The 5,277-nt window shown below is 37.7% G+C and overlaps 1 long non-coding RNA gene across 2 annotated transcripts in view; it reads left to right on the forward strand.

The window, feature by feature from the left end:
- The window catches only part of LOC109364169, an 18,169-nt gene that overhangs the window by 11,850 nt on the left and 1,042 nt on the right, over positions 1–5,277 (forward strand). For both annotated transcript variants that reach the window (XR_002110199.2, XR_002110201.2), the window contains one exon: positions 3,866–3,929. This is a non-coding gene — a long non-coding RNA (uncharacterized LOC109364169). The remainder of the gene's footprint in view (positions 1–3,865; positions 3,930–5,277) is intronic.

A 5,277-nucleotide genomic window follows, 5' to 3' on the forward strand; every position in this document is an offset into this window, starting at 1 on the left:
CATTATAAAATGTTTTTTTTTTTTTCTGAGAGAGATATTGAGTCATTTCAAGGTAGAATATGTCAGTCTGGGGAAATGCACACAGGTAATTTTTCACTGGATATATTTGTATGTTGAAAATATTTCCAAAATGCAAAACAAGTTTTGTGCCAAGAAAGTGACTCCACAGTATGACCACCTGCAGAATAGGAAATACCCTTGGACAGATTTGGAGCTCAGCATTTGGTTCCTCATGCAGACAGCACAGTAGCTAATTTTAGAAGATATCAGTATTAACACTGGTGTTAGTCTCTGCCCAGTGATTAAAATGGCATGTGGCGTAGAAAGATGTATTGTCTGCCTCTGTCAAATAACTCCTACCAGAAGGAAAATCAAGTCACATCCAACTTTTGCAAAGTCCATGTAGCTGTTCAGCCAGGCATTCAGAATTTCTCCTTTTGCGTTCCATAAGCAAGGATTTGTATGCACATCAGCTAATTGCACTCTCAGCCTAGCAGCTGTTTCTATTTCTGGGCATATTTGTGGTTCAGGTACTAACGCTAGGCATTTGCAAATCTATTAAGCTTAAAAGAGGAACACTGTCTCCCCTGTACTGCTTGGCAATGTAAGCTAAAAGAAGGCCTTTAAGATGTCTTTAGATGACTTTCCGTGTAAAGACCCCAAAAGATGATTTAGAATATTCTGAATAGAGATCCAGGAACCTTCACCCTCTCCCCCAGAAAAGTGCATGTCTATGTCGTGGCAGATATTCACCTGCCCTTTTTCTTCTTGTTTTCATCTGTAACACTTCTCTGTAACCCTGGCAGAAAAGTACTGAACCTTTTGTTATAGGTACATAAAGGACTGTTGCCACACTTCACTGATCTCACCTAAGCAATTTATTTAATAATATATTTTCTGAAGTTCCCAGTATTTTTACCAAAAGCATTAACTCAAACCTTGCAATTGTTTGAGTAGATTTAGTATTCACAGTGTTTTTAAAAATGGACTTTAAACAAATTGTCAAATTTCAGTTCAAATTACTTGCTTACCTGACATGCATCTCAATGTGCTGTCACCTTTCTGAGGTCTTCCTTCCACTTCCAGCACTCACGCATTTGGGAACACTGAGTTCAATAAAACTGAAGTATTTTACTGAAAGGAAGGACTGTTCCAGTAAAATCTATAGTGCTTTGTTATTGAATAGGAGGATGTGTACCCTGGCTTTTCAGCTGTTCTATGCTTTCCCAACTGGTCCACAGAAACCAAGGCTGCCCTGCTGTCTCCAGCCCCTCTAGAGCTGATTCATTTTCTGTTGCACAATCAAGCCATGGTTTTGATCAACAAGGTCCTTGAGTCAGATTGGTCTGTTGAGTTATGTGCTTTATGCCTGTTAACTTGGAGATGCCAAACACAAAAGGCAGTACCAGAAATATTACAAACCCCAACCCTGCACCAGCACATTTTTGTAATCGTTTATTAAGTACTGAAAGTATATAAAGGATTTGTTGTTGTTGTTGATCCTATGCATTCACTTGTAAACAGTTTTGGCCAGGCCAAAAAATGACCAGAAAATTTCCTTTTCTTCCTGCTCACTTCACATTGCTGCAAAAGATAGAAAATGAGGGAGGCAATAGGAGGAGAAAGGAAATTATGGACAAATTCATCTATCAAGCACACTGAATCTAAAATGCAAAGCCTTTTTGTAATAGGCAAAACTTAAGAGGAATCTCACTGTGTCCATTGTGCCATTGATAACAGTAAGGATGGGGACAAAGAGGATGAAGTTCTGGTGGTGCATCTGTGACAGCAGTTTGCAGTGGGAGAAGGACGAGGTGTGGATCTGAGAGTCTTGGGCTTCCTGCCACATTGCCTTCAAAAGGTCCAGTACAGTATAAGAAGGAGATGGAAAACAACAATGTTGAGTTTGGTAACAAGATAAAGGCCTCTGTATAAAATAATGTCTGCTGGTTTTGTGTAATACTAAGAAAATCTTTTCTGGCAGAGAAGAAGAAAATTTATTTTTCGTCATTACATTTTCAGAAGTAGCCTACGTCTGAGTATCTTGTGGCAATAAGCATTTGTGATACTTGCTGTGCTCTACTTCTAAGATATATCAGAGCTGCTTATTTAAACAAACTTTTTTACCTTTCATGTGAGAAAAGTTAGTAGCTACTTTAACTAAAAGATTTGTTTGGGTTCAAAGAAGTGCTGTGTTGAATGTAGGAACGAGTACTGTACTGTGAAATGGAGCGCTATTGCAGCTGTGATGGTATAAGGACATAGACAAGACAGAATTTGTAGTGAGAGGCAATTTTATTAGATGTAGCTGGGAGAAAAAACAAGCTCTCCTCTAGACCTGAAGAAAACACAAGCTCTCCTCTAGACCTGAAGAAAGGATTTGAAAGCTTTTTGATTATTTGTTTCATTAGATCTTGCTTCAGAATGGCACGATTTTAAACCTGCTGCAAGGCTTGTTACTACCTACTCTCCTCCCAAAATATCATGCAGTTCTTTCAGATGACTTGAACTTTGGGCCTGCCCTAAGTAAAACCAACCCACGCACACCTACATATTAATTACTAAGTATGTATAGGTAAATCTGTGACATTTGCTGAGCTGTTACAAATTGAATGCTGAAACATATATGATGTTTCTCTCTAGACTCTCTTGTTGATCCTATGCATTCACTTAATGTGTTGTTGAAAAAACATCCTGCATATGGCACAAAATTAAAATAATACATATTCTTATCAAGATTGTGTTTCTATGCTTTGAGTATTTTGACTGTTCTTTATTTCACAGTTAATTGTATTTCGTTCCATATATTTTTTGCATAAAATACACACTTTTTGCAAGATTTTAGGTCTAAAGACAATGAACTATTATTCCCAATTTATATTTAAATAGACAAAATTTGCAGTCAGCTTTACTGTACTCCGTGCAACAATTCTGTATTGCAGTGTCAGTGGTGCAGGTCTATTAATAGTACAGTTAGCACTGTAGATAATTGTCACAGAAATGTCTGGATATGCACAGTAGCACATTTTAAACAACAGCCAGATGATTGACCATTTTTGTAATTGTTTGTTAAGTACTGAAAGCATATAAAGGATTTGTTGTTGCTGTACAATTTGAAAAAAAATTACTAGTACATGGTTACTCTCCTCATGCAAGTTCATTTTCAACATGATTTTCTTTCACTTAATGCGGTATAAGGTGATAAGAATGAAGAAAATGGAGGAAAAGTGTTTAGGGCACTAATTTTGATTACAATAGCAAAAATATGGTCACAAATAAATTACTTAGCGCATATTGAATACATTATCAGTTAAAATTGTGTCAAAACACACTTTGTACACCATGCGTATTACCAAGAATATTGCAGTATTGTCTGAAGCCAAAAAAGTTTTTTTGCTGTGTCTGAAGAAGTGTGTAGTGAGATAAAGAATTGTTACTAACCCTTGTTTTACAGGAAAGTATTAAAATAAAGGTGTAAAGCAACGTTAATTAAATGCATGTATTGTGTTCTGATTCCTCGTGGCCTAGTAAGATATGGAAATGAGAAATGGAAGAAAGTATTAAAATAAATATTCTAATTTAAAGCGATGAAAGATCTTTTTAATAGTGTGAGAAAATACTTTTATCCTTTGCAGTTTTCTCCTTGCATTTCTCCTTGCATTAATGCTGGATGCTTGTTGCCTTCTGGTTTACTCTGAAATGGTCCAAATCAGAATAGTGGCTCTGTTATTGGTGAGGAAAGCTCACTGACTCGCTAACTGTCCTCACATGTGAGCAGAGATACTGTCTTTTCTAGTGCATTTCAGAAGTACAATGAAGAAACCCACATGTTCATTTGCCATAAACCTTTTTTCTGTCTTTTCAGGGAAGCAATCAGTCGTGTTTGTGAAGCTGTGCCTGGTGCCAAAGGGGCCTCCAAGAAACGAAAGGTATTCTCCCCTTCTTGTAATGAAGTTGACTGTTTTTTCTTAGTTCAACACCAAGGAGACCAGGCACAGCAGGCAGGAAAATTAAAGCAGCTTTGAGAATTGAAGATCATTAACATTTAAAGTATTTGCTCTTTTCACACATTGTATGCTGCCTCTCTCTTTTTGTCAGAATCTTCTTTTACAGGAATCTTGAAGTAGGAGTACATCTCAGAAACTGACTGAAGGTTGTTCCTACTGTAGAAAATCCATTTTTGTGTGTGTGTTTTCTTTTGTAGATTTGCAGGTGAAAGATTAAAACCAAACAAAATGGGATGCCTTTTCATTCAATACATGAGTGAATTGTGAAAGTCCATACTGGAAACTACAGAAGAGTTCAAAAGTATACATTATTTTGAAAGTGACTAGTTCTGTTTAAGGAGCATAGCTCCTCTGGTGACATTTAAAGAGTTTGAAAATTGCTGGTTTCTGGAAATTGAAAGCATGTGCCCAGCAATTTCCTGTTTCACATGCTCTTTCCTGAGCAGCATTGGTCTAGCACACTGATTACTATACTTCAATTCTTACGTGTGTAGAAGGAATTAGGATCTGCAAACAATGAATGGAGGAGGCTTCGACTTGGCTCCTGCAGCAGCGAACGCTCCTCTACACGCCCATGAGCAAAGTTGGGATTCAACGCTAAGCCTCAGGGAGAGAGTGCAGAATGAAATTAATTGTAACACTTGTGTGTGTTTCTGGATGCAGAACAGGCAGGTGAAAGCGAGGTCTGCCTGCTTGCCACTGCCTGGCCATCTGTGCAGTCCCCACAGAACAGAGAGACTGAATTCTGCTTCTGCATTAGGGAATATTCCCAGAATAAGGCAATGGAACCACATCTGTGACAGCATAATTGGAAATTGTCTCAGAATTGAAGTTGTGATTCTTGTTTTCTCCAGGAAATTTATATCACTGGCAGTTTTAGGTTCTCCAGCCTTTGTTTCTAAACCAAAAAAGGCAAAATGCCTTTTTTGTAAGTGTTCTATCATGCAAAATATAAGAGTCTTACATGCCGAGTGAGACACCTTGCTGTTTACTTGCTATGTTTAGAAGTAGTGCCACTTACAAGTGTGAGTGTAAGTAGTGTCACTTATCAGTTGTGGAAAAGAAATACTGTTCTTAAAATAAATCTACTGGTTGAGAAGAAATTTTGCCCAGCAACAGAATATCAGCAAAATGTTAAAGACAAGTTATCTGTTGTCAGGGTGTAACTTCCATGGTTTTGCCTCTACTGGTTACTGATTTGGTTGGGGAGGCTTTTTGAGAACAGTGGCACTGTTAAGTGGGGATCATCAGGCATTAGCTGGGAAGGGTT

The sequence above is a fragment of the Meleagris gallopavo genome (assembly GCF_000146605.3).
Source record: "Meleagris gallopavo isolate NT-WF06-2002-E0010 breed Aviagen turkey brand Nicholas breeding stock chromosome 6 unlocalized genomic scaffold, Turkey_5.1 Chr6_random_7180001949261, whole genome shotgun sequence".
NCBI classification, from domain to species: domain Eukaryota; kingdom Metazoa; phylum Chordata; class Aves; order Galliformes; family Phasianidae; genus Meleagris; species Meleagris gallopavo.